This window comes from Passer domesticus, chromosome 16, assembly GCF_036417665.1.
Source record: "Passer domesticus isolate bPasDom1 chromosome 16, bPasDom1.hap1, whole genome shotgun sequence".
In the NCBI taxonomy this organism is placed as follows: domain Eukaryota; kingdom Metazoa; phylum Chordata; class Aves; order Passeriformes; family Passeridae; genus Passer; species Passer domesticus.
In genome coordinates this window covers 6,935,159-6,952,402 of record NC_087489.1, presented here as the reverse complement: position 1 = coordinate 6,952,402, position 17,244 = coordinate 6,935,159, and the positions used below count along the sequence as shown (strand labels likewise).

The 17,244-nt window shown below is 44.0% G+C and overlaps 1 long non-coding RNA gene across 4 annotated transcripts; it reads left to right on the top strand.

Annotated features, from left to right (window-relative positions):
* Nucleotides 1–2,621: 2,621 nt before the first annotated feature.
* LOC135282190 (uncharacterized) lies at nucleotides 2,622–12,428 on the top strand. 4 transcript variants are annotated; one of them, XR_010348485.1, is made up of 5 exons: nucleotides 2,622–3,666; nucleotides 5,406–5,458; nucleotides 7,466–8,217; nucleotides 10,619–10,758; nucleotides 12,098–12,428. It is a non-coding gene; the product is annotated as an uncharacterized LOC135282190 (long non-coding RNA). The 4 variants fall into 4 exon arrangements; XR_010348486.1 differs by lacking the exon at nucleotides 7,466–8,217 and having other exon boundaries at nucleotides 2,622–3,332; XR_010348484.1 differs by lacking the exon at nucleotides 7,466–8,217.
* Nucleotides 12,429–17,244: the final 4,816 nt, after the last annotated feature.

Below are 17,244 nucleotides of genomic sequence, written 5' to 3'. Positions count from 1 at the left end.
GTCTCTGTTACACTGCTAAGTGATGCAGAATGTTATCACAGTACAGGGTCAGCATGCTCAGAGCTGGGGAGTTTTCCTTCTCCATCATTTTGAGATTACCATTTTCAGTTCATAGCTGTGCCACAAAGCAAAGGCATAAGGAATGCATATCCCACCAGTCCTTTTTAAATGCTCCATAGAACTTACATATAGACAGGATATGACTTTCCATTGGCAAACTGACATACGTTTCTGTAATTTGTCTGTTTTGTCTGCAGAATTCCACAGATGAAGTTAAAAGCATCTGCTGCAAATTTGATCCCGGTAGCCCCACTTGGATACAGAAAGGTGCTAATAACTTGCCAAAATTTGTGGAGTCTAACACTCCAGTCTAACTCTGACTGACTTTCTGAAGTCTTGAGCTGAGAAAAGTCTTTAAAAATTTTTTTTTTACTTTATAGACTTGACTTCTGTATGGTAATTTGTGTCATCTGTATAAGCTCACTGATGGCACACGAAACAGGTAATTACTTGTAATGCAAGAGTGCACCCAGTTTGTTGGCTGTGTGCACAGATTCCCATTTTGCTTGTGCAATATTAAGCACATCTCACACAGGAACTTCCTCATAATTGACTTTCTCTGTTATTTTTGGAAGATCTGGACAGACAGACAATAAAATAACACAACTTACAATAGAAAGTTTTATTCCAATCCAACAACAACCTTAGTCTTAATTTTCTATGAAATCACAGGTCAAAATTTACACAATAGTGTGTCAGCTGAATTGCTAGAGAAAAATTTGGGATAATCAACTAAATTTGTGCAGGATACAGGATCTGCTCCATTTCTTAGGAAAAGTGTCCTGAGATCACAGTGGAGACAGTAATTTAGTTGCATGACTTGTAGTGTGCAATGTTGTCATCTATAGTGCATCAGTGTCATATTTAATAAAACTGAAAGCACACTAAATACTTCTGCCTGATTAATAAGTTATTCTTCAGTGTTTGTCATGAATGGAATAAAAGATGTACAGAAAACTTTTTCCACTTATTGCTAGGGCTGATTTTTATACTCAGAAGGTCTGGAATGATGCCTGCTGTATTTTAGAGTTAAAAGAGTGAAAATATAAATTATTTTCCTTGATTTTAGTGAAATCTGGGGCATTCAAAATAATTATTTTTTATTTGTTAATAAAATAAATATGGCTCCTAAGGCCACTCTTTCTTTCACTGGCATTCATAATTATCTCCCAACTTTGATAGATTTTATTACAGTTTGAAACTGAGATTGAATTTTTTCAATTTAAAACAAACCCCCACAAGCAACCAAAAAAAAAGAAAAGGCAAGAAAAAGAAAAAAAAAAAGTACCAGAAAATTGCAGGAAGAAAACAAAACTCTGAGTTTTGTTCAATTTTTGACTGTGACAGTAGGTTTCATGCAGTATTAATGAGAGAAGAATTTGGATCTAAAGATGTAATTTGGTTTCTTATTTCTCTTTTCTGTCACTTCCACTGAAGGAACAGACTTACAATATGTCTTTGCTTGCTTAATGCTATTGCTAATTGCCCAGATGGGACTCTGAGAGACCATTAAGTGTCTATTGATTGCAGCTTGCCTATGACAGATGAAGTTGACTCTGGTGGGTTTTTTCCCTTTTTTTTCCCTCCCCCTGTCGGGTGCTATAAACTGAGGTCTTTATGCTCCTGCTGACCGTGACTTTCCTGTGTTGACTTTCCTGGCTTTTTCCAACTTTCCATGTAACATTTTGCTGTTCAGAGACATGGCAAGTGCTGTCCTGGGTGATGGGTGCACCTGTCCCTGTGACTATTTAACTCTGGAGCATATGTGCTGTCTGCTTTCTGGCTTTTGCTGTTGCTGTGTTTCAACAGTTGAGAAATTGGATGTGCTGGAAATACGGTTTTGGGGGAGGGAGGTTTGCCTGGGGCTCTGCACCTGTGCATATCCACACCACCATACAGGACCCAGGTCTGCTCTGTGGTCACTGTTTAAAATGACATTTAATGTTTTTCTCAAGAGTCATGACTGTTTGTGAAGGTGTGCCAGTCAGTTATTAGCTAATATGAATTTGAAACTGCTTACATCCATGTTCTGCCTGAAAAGTGTGTCATACTATCACTATCAGAGTGAAAAGTCTGCTCAGCCTCCCTCTGGATAGAAACCTAAATCTCTGGTAGGGTTTAGTACATTGTCCAGCAGCTAAAGAAATTGCTGAGTTAAAAATAAAACCTGTCCACAAATCAACAGGAAGAAGGAGCTGTGGAAATGTCCAGTTTCCAGAGCAGAGGTGGTGGTAGAACTGAGTGGAAAAGTAAAACAAGAAACACCATGTAGTAGGAGCAGATACACAGTAAAAAATAAAATTAGCCCCTGGAAATTACAAAAAAAAAAAAAAAGGTAACAGAACTGTCAGAAACATAAAAGGAAGTCTAGAGTTATGAAATGAGTGAAAACAAGTGTGGTAATGGAAGTGGGGAAAGGTGGTGCAGCCCAGTAGCCCTGTGCCTCCTTTGGGCAAGCTCTGCCAGTGGTCACTGCCTGAGAGAGACTTTGGCCAGGGGTAGGGAAGATCTGGAGCTCAGCAGGACAGGTGGAACAAGGCTCCATGGTCTGCAAGGTGATAATTGTGGCATCTGCAGGAAATGCTGCTCTGTGATGCCAGGCAAATGAAATGGCCACGACTGGCAGGCTGTGCTGATCATCCATGCTCTGACCACTGTCAGATAAGCTCACAGGCATCAGGTTTTGTTGATTCCCACTGTTCACAACTGTTACTTTTTGTTTGGTGATCCTGAACATGCCTCATGTAAACCTCATCCTTTCCTTGCTATTTCCTCAAGAGAGACAACTGCTTTCCCTGTAGCCTCTTGTTTTCAATGCAGTTGAAAAATTGTTCTAACACATTGAGCCACGAGATCAAATTTCATCCCAGTCTGGGGGCCTGCATGGGCTCTCATGAGATGCCTCATTGATCCAAAGCACTCACAGTGACCTACTGGACTCTGTGCAATATCGGTGTCAAGGAAATGTTCCATCTGTGCCGTCCTGCAAACGCCCTGTCCCCACCAAGGTCAACATCTGCAGCTCAGCCCACAAAGCTGCTGCTTGTGGGTCAAGTTCCATGATGCCATCTCTGGATTTGCACGTGAAGTGGGTGCAAATAGACATGTCTGGGTCTGTGCAAAGAGCACAAAGCACATGTTGGTCTCCAGCAGCCAAAGGACAGAGGGAAGTGGGGGCTGACCTGCATTTCTACAGCTGAATGATTCAAATTTTGCTCTTAACCCTTCACAGCACAATGGACTTAGGGCCTGAGTTCGGCCTCAGCAACTTGGTAAAGAATCTACCTTCAGGTTGGGTTGGAAATATGTAAAAATAATGACTAATGTTCAGCAAGAATCTAGCATGGATGGGTGGGGCCCACTTTATGAGCCATGGACCTGCTGACTGCTGACAGATGACCCATTTCCCAGTGCCAGACACAAACAATTCCCTCAGGCTGCTCGGGGACGCCATGCACAGCGTGGGCTCTGCTTCCCGTGCTGAGCAAGGCCTCTGGCCCTCTCCTACACACAGATACCCAGCGTCAGATGCCCACGGGCACCCCGTGTGCTCCTCCTCTGCAGCCCCCAGGGGGAAGGGGCACAAGCTCCATCTGCCCAGCACAGGTGTGGGTCCCCACAAGGGCCAGCACAACCTGGCACGGCTGTCACAGGGCCCGATTGTTCGGCCCAGCTGTGTGGGGACAGCCATCTGCACCGCGGACGGGCAGGCCTCGGCCTTGGCGTCGGCGTCAGCCATTCACGAGCTGACACAGACTGATTTATGAGAAATTGCTTCTAGCAGGTGCTAACCTGTCTCAACCACGGATAATGGGAGAGTTGCTATTGGGAATCAAACCAGAGAGCCATAAAACCTGAGTATCATTGCAGATTTTACTGGAGAGCACAGCTGTTGCAATGTCATCATCTCTCTCTGTCGAAGACACGCCGATTCCTGCTGAGTTCTGACCAGCTAAATGGCAGGAATTAGAGCCATGCAATCAGGGAGCAGCAATTGCCACGTCAATATTATTCAATTCTGTGCATGTGTGCACAGGTTTTTCTGGCTGCCACGTTGCCACATGCTCTTGACACCTACCTACTGCAAATCTCTGTTCCTCGCTTATCCCTCACTTCCATTTCTCTGCTAGAGTGAAAACCAGAAGTATTTTTCCCCTTCAGTCTCACTACATATGTCACTAATAGGACTTTTCAAAACTTTTGTCAGTCACCTTCTGTAACAGCCTGAGGAATACTGTAGGGACATCTCTAGTAGCTGGATACAGGATATTGTATTTCTTAGTTTGTCCAGTTGAATAATTGCTTGGAGTAGCTTTGTAGACTTGCACGACTCTTACTTGGAAGGAAGTGAAAAGCCAGTTGGGGAATCAAAATATTTCTGGGGTGACTTACAAAAGAGTCAGGTTAAAATCAGCAGGTCAGGGTTTGATTTGAGATCATAAATTAGGTGCCTGGAGAAAATTTGTTGGGAGGAACAATGTCCAGCATACTGAAATAATTTGAAAAAACACTGTTTATTGATGCACCATTTTTCATTATTAAAATGTTGCTCCTGCTTTTTGCATTTATTGTATTTAATGCAAGATACTGTTGAAGAAAAGGGTGAGAATCAAAGCAATTCAACTCTCCCCTTGTTGTCTCTTATTCTGGAGCACACACTCCCAGAGGTGATAGTCCTTGGTAGTAGTGTAGGGCTGGATCAGCAAGCTCAGTTCTCACCCTGGAAATCATCGCTCTGCATCAGGTAGCAGCAGCAGGGAGCTGAGCAGGAGAGGAGCAGATTTGGGCAGCAGCCTGCATGGCGAGCAGGGAGCTCTGCCTGTCAGTCTGGCATCTTTCACTAACACCAAATTTGCTTTAAGGATAAAAAAAAAAAAATGAAGCCAGGATGTGGTTGAGAGTGAACATATGTTGGAAGTTCAGCTTAGGTAATACAATAAGCTCTTCAAGAACAGGTTCTCTTTCTTCTCAGTGTAAATAAATACCCATGATAGCCCCAGACATATTCATTTTCTTGGGATTCTCTCCGTTCCTTATCAGAGGTGGTGTCCCGTGCGTTATTGATGTGGGCTCATTTGAGAGCCTGTGCCCTTGTCCATTTGCACAAGCCATTTAATAAGATGAGAAGCAATGTGTAAAATAACAAGACTGTTGATGTAAAGTTCTCAAATGGCCAGCACTGGAATTAATAGTTAATGGCCTATTGACACAGAATATTTACTGGCGAGCAGCACAGGGTTCCAGTGACACCAATACAGGGTTGTCTTGGAGGGCTGCATCCTTTTTTTTTTTTTTTTCTCTAAAGATTTAATTAGTAAAATGCATTTTATTGGTGTTTGCTACAGATTCTCTTGCAATGGTCACAAGGAAGTGTTCACTTGGAAAGAAGCAATTTGAGGTAAAGAAAGTTCCTCCAAGATCACAGTATGTTTTTTGAATGGCCTGATGAGATTGTTACAGCAAACAGCTCTTCTAGAAATGCTTGATAAGATAATTAAGAGGAAAATCAAATTTTGTGCTTCAGGGTATAAATTGATCAAAAAAATCTTTCCCATGAACAGCTGTCTAGTTAAGTATTCAAAATGCAAATGCATGTACATGTGAGTGATTGTGATTTTCCCATCCTTGGGAACACTGTGGGAGCAGCACTTACACCCCACCTCATGTCACCAGGGACAGGAGCAGCAGCCCTGATCTACCAGGGGCAGTGGTCAGGTGAAGCAGAGCCAGGCTGTGCTGGTTGTGCAGAGGAGAAGGGATCCCCTCTGCCCTTGGCTCCTCCTGCTCACTGGGAGCATGTGGTGACCCAGTGCATGTGGTGGGGGTCTGCTTCTCTCTTGGCATAGCTGGGGAGTTGGACAAAGTCAGAATTTGACCCCAGTGAAAGGCAGCCAGCCCCGTGGCTCCTCTGCTCTTCTCTTCAAACTGGCTGCTGTGAAAAGCATCATTCTGGAACCAAAACCTCAGACCTGCTGCAGTTGCAGAATCCTGACCCAGAGTTTCAGGGGGATGTAAAACATCAGGATAAATCAGTGGTGCTTCCACGTGCTCAGATCCAGGTAGGGCTAAGCAAGGCTTTGCTCAGGAAGAGAAACCAAAGAACTCTCTGCCTGTGCAGGACAGTGTAATTGAACATCAGATCTGCTCTTCTACTGCCAGTGCCACTGAGCTGTTCTCCCAGCACTGGTGTGTGGAACTTCTGGTGGCTGGAAGCTGGTGCTTCTCCTGCCCCAGCTCTCCAACACACCAGGGTTACCCAGGACACTGCATGAGTTCACACAACTGAGTTCCACTCTCCCAAATGGAGATTAAACTAATTATGTATTCCTGTTAAATGAAAAAATCTGACACAGAAACAAGGTGGAGCTAAAGGGGAATGCATTATAATAACTCTTCCAAGGCCAACAATACTTTAGGAAGACTTCCCCTGGACTGTTTTTTATGGCAGTGTATTTTATACAATTTTTAACAGAAAAATGCATCCAGGTTAAACAGTTAGCTGGGTTAGTGACTCCAGAATTACCTGTGTGTCACTGGGGGAGCTTGATCCATATAAGGATTAGAGCAGAAGGCTGATAATGAATGGGATGGGAAACCTCATTAAAAAGCCAGCACCTCTCCCCAAAGTGCCCCATGGGTGACAGTGAGTACTGCAGCAATGTGAGTTTGGTAATCCCTTCCCAATCTCTTCAGTAGATATCAGCTCCTTGTCTTTCATGTGTATTTCCTCACTGATTCCTATGGGTTATCTGTGCATTTTTTTGAGTACACCAAAAATGAAAAAGATGGCAGGATAAGACAAATGAATTCCCTGCAATTAGAAGGGTGTGCTGACATGCTGACCTAGGTAGGAATGCCAGTATTGATGTGTTCCTCACAGATATGTGAGCAAATCTGACCTTAAAGATGTAGCTGCACAGATTTCAAACATCTCCAAACATATTTACGTGTGCACCTAGATGAAAATCTCTGTAAATCTGATAAATGCTCATTGTTGCTCCCAGGCAGAAGGGCAGGTACCCACCTCTGTCCCACATGTGCACAGACGTGTACCCAGATGCCAGGTGTAATTTAGCCCACAGCACATGCACACACATCTGTTGGTGGGCACTGGGCAAAACTGGCATCAGTGAACTGACCTCTGTGCCCAAGCAAGTGAATTGAAACCCAGAAGCAGCAAGGCTGGGGCTTTTAATGAAGTGAATGAGAAATGAAAAAAGAGAGATTGAAAGTGCCTGGTGCTGTGATACATAATTGATGAGACTCCAAGCAGGGCTTCAGTGGCTAATAAATTATTAAACACTGACTCATTAGGGAAAGATTTCATTATAGGATAATTTAATTAAACAACAGGCAAATAGAGGAAAGAGCTTTAAGGGACTGCATCCTTCTGGTTTTTCCACAGTGACACTGATGATTTAAAGAGAGAGGAGCCGAGAAATGATCCTAAAGATGGGAAAGTTGTTTACTGTGCAAGAGAAGACTGATCCTTGGCTTCTTCAATGCTCACATTTTTATTTCCCTCATGTATGGTAGATGTGGGCTGTTGTTATTCCACTTTAAATAAATTTTGCAGACCCTTTCCCTGGTGTAAAAGCCACATGGCAGGGCAGGTGAGAAGTGGCCCCAGTGATGCTGTCCTGTGGTGACAGAGAGGAGATGATCAGCACAGGGCTGGGATCACCCTGGTCCATCACTCACCAGCCACACTGCTTTAGGGGACAGGACAGCATAGGGAGTGTCCAACCTCGATTTTCAATCTTTACAAGGCCAGAGGCCCTGAGTGGAGCCAGATCTCCAGAGGGCTGAGGGCCAGGAGCCTCTGCCTTTGAGTGACCTCTGCATTTGCCCAGGGCACCAACCCTTTTTCCTTCAGATGAAATTAAGTTCTTAATCTCACCATCCAAGTACATGTAGAAGGCAGAGCACAAGACCAGGACCTCTCATGGTACAACTCACAGGTTCATGGTGTCACCAGCCTAGAGATGAAGAGAGGAGGGAAGAGCCAGGCCAGCACTCCTCAGCAGCTTGGGGGAGTTTGGATACAAAAGGATCACTTCTTGATCTCAGCTGAAGAGAATGAAGATGCATGCCAGTCCCTGAAGGGACACCAAGTCCCCTGGTGAACGTTTGGCAGCAGTGAGAGGATTCTTCAGGGTAGGGCTGGGGTGTGCAGCCACAGCTCCTTTGGGTTCCCACTGGGGTGGGAGAGAGATCCCCAAATCACCCCACAGGCACTGCAGGGAGCAGGGCAGGGAGAAGAGGCTGAGGGCTTGACACCATCCCATGGCTGAAGAGGAGATACATTTTCATTGCACATTTTCATTGATAGGACAGAAATTTGTACAAAGAGTGACTTCTTCTTTGCTTTTCTGAGGTGTTCCCCCCCGCCCCCCCCCCCCCCCCAGATGAATTTATTCTCCATCAGGGTAAGGACAGCTGGGGGGAAGGAGACAGGGTGGCCAGGTCAGAGGGAGCCACAGGACAGCAATGGCAGTGAGCTGAGATCCCAGAGGGATTTCCTTCTGCATGTCTCCTGAGGAGGGCTGGTGAACCTCACTGAGTTTCCCCCTCCTTTTTTGCTTAAACAATATGCAAAGCAAACAGATGGACAGACTTTTTGGGTCATTTGGCTGGTTTGCTCAGGGCTGTGAGTGGGATGGGTGCCCAGCTGCTGTTTCTGCACAAGGAGGTTTTCAAGATGGAACAGACAAGGTCAGGTGCATCCAAACTGATAAATGAAACAAGAAGAACTTGCAGGATGACAAGCATAGCAGAAGCAGAAAATCTTCATTTCCAAGCAGTTACATTCAGTATCTGTTTTACTTCAGAAAGATGCATGCAGCTGTCTAACATTTGCTCAAGTCCTCAGTTTTGGGCCCCATTTCAATTCCTTCAGGCTTTCCTACACCTAGAGTTTATCTGCAAAGTGGGTGAAATTAAGACTAAATTTCCCCCAAAACTATGAGGTTATTGAAAAATCAATAACACCTCCTTTTATTTTTGCACAATGCAAAGGTAAAGGACACATGAAAACTACCTTTGTTTAAAAGAATCTGCTCATCTCCTCTCAGGGAAAGCAAGGAGAGGGAGGGAACAAGGACTACAGATGTGATGAAGGGTGTTTTAATTAAAGCACAGCCAGTAGTTTGGAGAAAATGGGGATTCCTCTCTGCCTCACAGCATTGTGACCCCTCTCGGAGTGAAAGGCTGGTTCTGGGCTCCCCCAGAAAAATAGAATAATAAATAAAATGGAAGGGAGGCCAGTGAGGGGGCAGGAAGATGCTCAGGAGGCTGAAGGAAGCAGCTGGGTGGAAGCCACCAAAAGCTAACGGGGATCCTAATTGCCTCTAATTGCCAGGCTCTTCATAGGGATTGTATCAGGTAATTGAATCCCTCCAAGGATATTTCTGGTTATCAAACTGTAATAAAATGCTCAGCTAGACATCATTCTCAAGTGTATAGTAAGTAGGAAAAATATGTCTGTCTTTTTTATGAGAAGAGGGTACTTCATAAATATACAATTGTACTCAACTGCAGTCATTTGCCAGCAGACTACCCACAGCTCCTCCCTGTATGTGCTGATCTTTTGTGGTCCTTGTTTACTAGTTGCAACAGAAAAATAGGAAATGGCTGGGATTTTATGCTGGAATGCAACCTCATGGCAAGTCCGGTCAGAAATTTGGGAAGTCCCCCAGAAACGCCAACTTTTAAATTATTATTCAGAAAATAGAGAGACAAGAAGGAAAAAAAGCCTGTGAGACAAAGGAGGAATATGACATTTGCCTCTTGATAATCACCTATAAATGCCTGAGAGAAAGGAAACCAGTCCAAAAAGTACTTATTTGCACTGTGAGAAGAGATTATTCTGTCTGAGACTGACTGACAGCTTTGGTTTAGAGTCTCACTGGCATAAAGATGTGAATATGCATGAAAGACAACAGCTTAGAAAAGGTCTTTCTTCTGCAGAGAAGGACAAAATTGGGCTAGTTAATTTTAAAAAATAATTGAAAAATATGATAGAAAATATGAGTTCCTGGGTCCCTGTCTTTTCAGCTTAGCTCAAGAGCTGCTCCTCTGCTAAGATGAGGAGGCTCCAGAAGACTTGTGCCAGCCAGAAGGTTGGTCAGATTTAATTGCTGGCTGGGCAATATTCTGCAGTTGTACCTGGTCCTGTCTTGCTGGTGAAAATGAAGGGACCTACTCTTGTCAGTCCCTTTAAGTGGTGACCTGGGAAATGGAGCTGGGATGCTTAAATACAACTGATCATCAAGTGAAAAACAATTAATCAAAAAGAGAATGGAACAGCTAAAGCAGATTCCAAAATTAACAGCAATTAACATATTCTAAGTTATACTCTTGAACCGTCCTGCAGGAGCCAGGTTCAAGCTCATTTCTTCCATTAGTTGTGGGTGTAATTCACCTGTGAATTTGCAGGTTGGTACTGGATGATTGATACAGGACCTCAGTCTCTAAAAACTCAGCCTTTAATCTTATATTTTCTTAAGTTCTCCCCAAATGAATTCTAAATTTCCTTTCTGCCAATATTCTTTTCCAGATCTCAGTGTGTGAAGTCAAGAATCCTCTTCCCCTTCCCTTATAAAAACTCTCACTTTGAGCATTTCTTGCTCCTGTGCACAAAATATCTGTGATAAGGGTGCAGAGAGATGCTGTGGTCACATCTTCCTTTGGCTGACAGTGAGTATCAACTATTTCATTTCAGAAAGCCTGGCACATGCCCACATTCCCAACAATGTCAGAAGGATTACTGTTCTAATTAACCTCATGCTCAAGGACAGTTTTGGAAAGCAGTCAATGAAGCTAAAGAAAACAGTCTTAATAATGCAAATTAACATTTTTTGCATTACTGCCCAAATGCAGGGCTTGTTCTGTTCAAAGAATTCAACAGAAGCTGTGGAAAAGTGAAAACTCAGTTTTATGCTATGTCTTGAACTGTGAGTTTTGAATTGCCAACAATTTAGAAGTTTGGCTTGGCTGGCACAGATGCTCAGAAGATGATGCTCTCTTTGGTCTGCAGAGGGAGCAGATAATTTTCTAAGGAAAAGTGTTTCTTTGGAGAGTTTCAAGGAAAGCTGAAATCATAAGTGGATTGCCTGTCTGTTGGTGGATCAGGCTGTTCCTCTGGAATGAGGAAGAAGAAAAGAGGTGGGGAATGGTTATGGGGGAAATGGTCATAGGGATAAAAAAATGAGTAGAAATACCTCCCTTGTGTTACTCAGGTTTTGCATACATTCACTTGTGGCTGTGCGTGCACAAGATCAAGATTTTCCCCTCATTTATCCCAGAATAAGCCTGGAGTAACTCTACCAGTGTTCATGGGCTCCTTCTTGCCTCCAAACCATCCCATCCTTGCTTTTTGAACCTTCTCCTCAGCTGAGGCCATGCTTGCATGGCTTTGCACTGCTACCCATTGGGCCTTCAGCTGCCCTGGCACTCCTTCCCAGAGCTCAGCACTGTTGGCATCACAGCTTGCAGACCACATTTTCCTGGCTATGCTGCTGATGGGGGATTACTGCAGCAAAGCTCGACTTGGCAAAGCCTCCAGAGCCAGGCTGGCAGGAGCACTGTGGTCCTGGCAAGGGAGGTGTCACTGCTTCCAGGTCCACTGTCCCCTCCTACCCTGTCACGAAACTGGGACTTGCATAAGGAAGGTTGTTTAGTAACCTCATTCCCTGATTAAACTTGTTACAGGTAAAAAAGTCCTTCTCTACTTTCATATATTGGAGTATTAGGATATTTCTCAATTCTTAATGGGAATTTAATATTAAAGGGATTTTTTGTAATGGAACAGATCATTGCAGGGTTATCTGGCACTCCCACAGTTTCATTTGGTCATTTTTAGAAACCATGTGACCTTCTGCCTTGGTTTATCTGAATATAAAATGCAGAAGTGTGAAAATGTGTCTGAAAGATGTGCTGTGAAAATAAGAAGTAGTCTAAAACTTGCCAGGGAATAAAAAGATATTACCTTGCACCCATGGTATCCTTGAATCCAAGATCTTGGATTGCTTTGCAGGTGTTACCTGGTGCCAGTGTCTGGAAGTCAGCAAACAGGACTGATTCAAATGGTGTGAGAGTGGAACAGACAGACAGACAGACATCCTGTTTGGCAGTGCCATCATCTGAACTGATGTCAATTACTGGGAGCACGTTTTTAGGATTAGCACAGCCCTGGGGAGGGAAGGGTGTGGGCTGCTGCTACATTCTCCAGTTGGAGCAATCTCAGAGCTCTTCCAGCTGCAGTGAGGAATGACTACAGCAAGATGTGGAGGAGATTGCTGTTGATGCTCCTCCCCAAAGCCACCGAGGTTCAATAAACAGCTTCTGCAAAGCCTTCAGAAACTTTTTGGGTAGCTGTGGCAACAGAGTAGTCTCATTCTTCTTTGTTATCATAATGATTGTTTTGAAAGATTTGACTTGCTGTTTTTCAAAGAGATTTTCTACCTGATATGCAGAAAACCACCCCGAGGGGGAGGAAGAACCCTCTCCAGTGAAAGACTTCCAGTTACAGCCCAGAGTAGAGACAAGTCCCCCTTTTATTTTGCCAGTTACCTGCTTTGCAGCCTGATGACTCAAAAGATTTAAAACCTCTCAGTCTCTCAGCTTCAGAGGTGAAACATTGGGCTTGTTCTCTTGCTGTGACCTCCAGGAAGTTTGGCACATTCCTTAAGTGAGATTGACCCCAAGTTCCTTTTTCTGATGTTTTTGGATTAAGCCAGACTTGGCATTCACGTGGGCTGTGATACAGGCAGCATTCCCGAGCTGTGATGGTTTGTCATGGGTCAGCACAAGTGAAAGCCTGTTCAGCAGAAGGTCGTGGAACTGCAGCAGGACTTCCCGCAGATTAGTGCTGAAATGTGTAAAAGCAAGAGGAGGGAGCATGGCTGAGCAGGCTGGGACCCTCTGGGTTCCACAGATTAGCCCTGGTGTGCTGTGATACTCAAACACACTCAGAAATGGGTTAAAAGCTGGTTTACGAGCAAAACATCTCTGGGGTGTTCCAGGCTGCCTCACAGACTGCTCAGCTCCCTGTTGTGCCATGCTGGACTGGCAGGGTGTGTTCCTGTGACACAGGCTGATGTTTCCAGAGGTGTTGAGGCCAGTTAGACACATCTCCCTTTACTCATCACAGCTCTCAAAATGCCAACAGAGGCTGCACTGGTAGCTGAAACCTGACAGAGTTGGGAGCCTGGGAATAAATGCAGGCTGGAGTACAGCAGGAGGCACTGCTGGCTCATCGAGGGAGGATCTGAGATCTCATCCCTTCCTGGATGAGCCAGGTGTAAGGGCTGTGAGATCCCAAGGAGTACCAGAGTCAGATCATCATTTCAGATCCATGGCTCTCAGAGCTTTCTTGGAGAGTGATTGATTCTGCTTTGCTATGAAATGTCTGACACGGCACTGATAACTTCAGAGTGTCCTGCACTCCAGCTGTCATTAACCAGGCTTTCCAGTTGTATCCTTTTTTCCCCTTTGTGCAGTGGATTAAGAAGGCTGCAAGAGAGTTCTGGGTTTAATTTATTTCCAGTCCATTGATATTTCTAAGATAGGAAACACAAAATAATTGCAGGAACAGGTTTTTATAACATGATGGTTAGACTTGGGAATAGACTTTTTTTTTAAAATCTAGCATATTTGGATTTCTTATATCTTATTTGAGCAGTGAGGAGTGCTGGATCATTAATAAAGTAATTCTTCATTCATCACTGTAGTTGCTGCTGGTTTGAAAATGCAAAATTCAAAATTTGCAATTTTGAGTAAAAGTCTAATTTCCAATATAGTTTCCCCCCTTTCAGTGTTGCTATTTCTTCTTGACCCCTTCCATCACCTCCCTTCCCTAAGCACTCCCAAAGGAGATTAATTTGTGTTGGTGACCACTGGGCTGTGTAGATCTGCTCTGGGCAGTGCTGGATTGCAGGGGTGCAGCACCCCAGGAGCCTGCTCATGACAGTGTTCCACGTGTGGTTACCACAGGGTGGAAAACACGAGTCCCTGGCCCAGGCAGAGCAGCCTCATCTCATCCCTGAGCAAAATAAAATCCCTCAGCAGAGACAGGAGGACTGGGAAGGTGAGAACTGAGTTGCCTTTCTTACAGACTTGCTGAGGCTGCAGGCAGGCCCCACAGTGAGGGAGGCAGAGGCTCAGCCATGGATGGATGGAAGGATTTGTGCATTTAAATGCAGGATTGGTGCATTTAATGCAGCATGAAGAGGAATCTTGAGTACCCCCATGGCTGTGACCCAAGTTAGGGCTGGCTCTCCCTGGCATCTGTGCCCTTCCAGGAGCCCTTCCTCTGCAGGCTTCACAGGCACATCAGCAGTAGTTTTCTAGCCAAGGCTCACTCTGTCTTTGCCATTGCAAAGTGCCTTTTGTGAGTTTCTTCAGAGTTTTGATTTTTTAAATAAACTTCCAGAATAGTCCATATTTCATATGAAAAAACAGGAAAAGAAGGAGTGTGAGTAGTGAAGTAGAGTGAGAAGAAAGATTTAAAACACCAGAGAATTTTCACTTACTTTTAACTGTCTTAAGAGGCATTATAAATAACTATAACGAGCCCAGTTTTTCACCCTTCATTAGTTATTCCAGTCCAGCTGTATTTATTGATGGTGATTCTCCAGCTGAGCAAAACTCCATCATTTGTAGTGCTTAAAAAAGTCGGTGAAAGACTAAATGCAGAGCTGAGGTTGGTAGATAGACTATAGCCAAGAAATCTGAAATTCTGTCTCCAAATAATATTTTCCAACCCCTTCCATAGTCAGACTTGCTGGGTCCCCACATAACTTCTTAAATTATTGTATGCAACTCCTGAAATCAAACATACACATGACTTTGTCTTTAAGGAGGGGGTCAGATTTTAAATTAATGCATCTGGGAGCCAAGGGAAATTTTCTAGTTGCTAAAATTGGCTCTGGAACTGCCATTTCCCAGCACAGTGGAATAGTTCACCCCCATCCAAGAGGTCACAGCAAAGCATGAACTGAAGGTGTTAATATAAAACCCCAAATCCACAGACTTCTTGATTTATGGAGCTGCCTTTGCTTTCTAGGAAAGAAGAGAAGATTCATTGGAGACGAGAATGGGAAAAAAGCTTTAATTTTTTTGTGACAAGGCTTAGATGTGCCAATTTTTCCTGCCAGTGATAGGTCAGGAGACCCCAGGCAAGCTGAGTTTTGTGGTGCTTTGTAGAGCCTCTCTGGGCTGTGTCTCCATCAGGCTTGAAGTGACTCTACCAGGCAGAGAGCAAGGGGAGGTACTAATGAGACTGTGAATATGTATCTATGCTAATAGAGGCACATGGGCCTCTATGGAACAAAAATAAATGGAGAAAAAAATCCTGTCTTTACTGACCTCCAGGACTAAACTGCTTCTGTTCTCAACCTCCTCCTTTGCTGCAGAGATCCAGGAGATCCATTTCCAGCTATGGCAGGGCAGGTGTACCCATAACTGTTGGGGTTTCCAGCTTGTGAAAAACCTCAGATGTGAAAGAGAGAGTCAGTGGGTAAGGGGTAAGGAGGGATGGTTCATGTCACAGCTCCCCTGCTCTTTCCCTTCATTAGCATCACTCACGTGCTGAGTGCTCGGTGTTACAGGGTGGGAAGGATTTCTACCAACGCAGGTCTCTCCCCATCATTCCTATTAAAACCATTGCATTCCTTGCCCCTTAAAGCCTCTACCTGATAAAAGGCTCTGCTGATCCTGAAATGAAACAGAGAAGTTGGAAAACTCATATAGCAAAGCCTGCACTGAGTCACAGATAAATAGGATATTTAAGCACATCTGCTGTTGCATAGGTGAGTCCCTCTGCACCCTCCTGAGTGGCACCAGGATGCTCTGGAGTTGCTGTAGCTCTCAAAACTCCAAACTCTCACCTCAGCAACAACGGAAAAAAAGCAACAGAAAGTGTTTTCCTCCAATGGATCCTCCTCTGCCCTTGGTATCCATAATCTGCAGTGGGTGACCGCAGTGTGAAGGTAAACCTTGCCTTGACATGGAGAGTGATGAATAGTTTCTATCCTGAAATCCAATCTCTGAAATTGATTGCACCATCACAGTAAATCCATTACTGGAGCAACCCATTTTACCAATACCACATTTCAATAATTTATTTTAGAATAAAAGGCTTTTTAAAGTATCAGATGAAATTAAGACCAGTTCTTTGATATCTGTAAATACTGGAAGCACTGCTTCAGATGGAAGTGTCATAGATACTTCCTGAAAGCAAAATTATATTTCATAAAGATAACAGGCTAGATAGAGGGAGGGCTATGGGGAAGGAGAGAAATCTCATTTAATGTGTGCACCTCCCTTTTCAGGGATGGCCAATTCTGTAATATTTTTGTAGGCAGACTTGCTCAATGGCTTATATATTTTGAAATTTTGCAGGATAGTAGTTAAAAAATAAAGACCAGTAATTCTGTGAGTCAAGTCTCTGCACTGATGCTCAGACAGGCCAGCATGCTTTTATTCAGAGCTAATGATGTGGCAGATGCAAACAGAGCAGATCAGGCCATCAGCACATCCAGCCTTGCAGCCTGTCTCTGCCAAGGGCGGGCAGAGGTAAGAAATGTAAGAAATCTCAGTATCCCATCCCAGCACCTGGCCAGCTTAGCTTGCAGGGAGTTCCACTTGGTACTCCTTGGTGGACTTTACTGCTTTTACAAAATAAATCTACAGAATGCTCCAAATGGGCTCCTGTTTTTGATAAGACTCTCCTTTTTTAACAATTTATCTCTGATTACAGTATGAACATTAAGTAAGCACTGTGTTATATCCATGGCTATTCCCAGCACTTTGGCCAGACTCTGTGTCACATTCCCCCTCCAGGCAAAGATACCCCAGCCTGTTCTGAAGCATCCGGGGCTGGTTTTAAGGCACTCAGAGGTTTCCATGTTCACTCTGCTGTTCTCTGCAGCTATCGGAGCACTGAGTAATGGGATCTGTGTTTAGGAAGTTGAAAAAAAGGGAAAATGCAAAGCAGGGCTATATCCCCATATTTAATACACACGTAACATTTTATCCTCCAACTTCTGCCTGTTTACAATACAAATAAAATGAGCTGCCCTTGGTGTGACATTCCTTGCATTTTTACATCAGCTTAACCCTGGAAAAGCTTAATCCTGGTTTAATGGTCTTTTAATAGAAGTGGTCAGTAGTTTTGTAAAT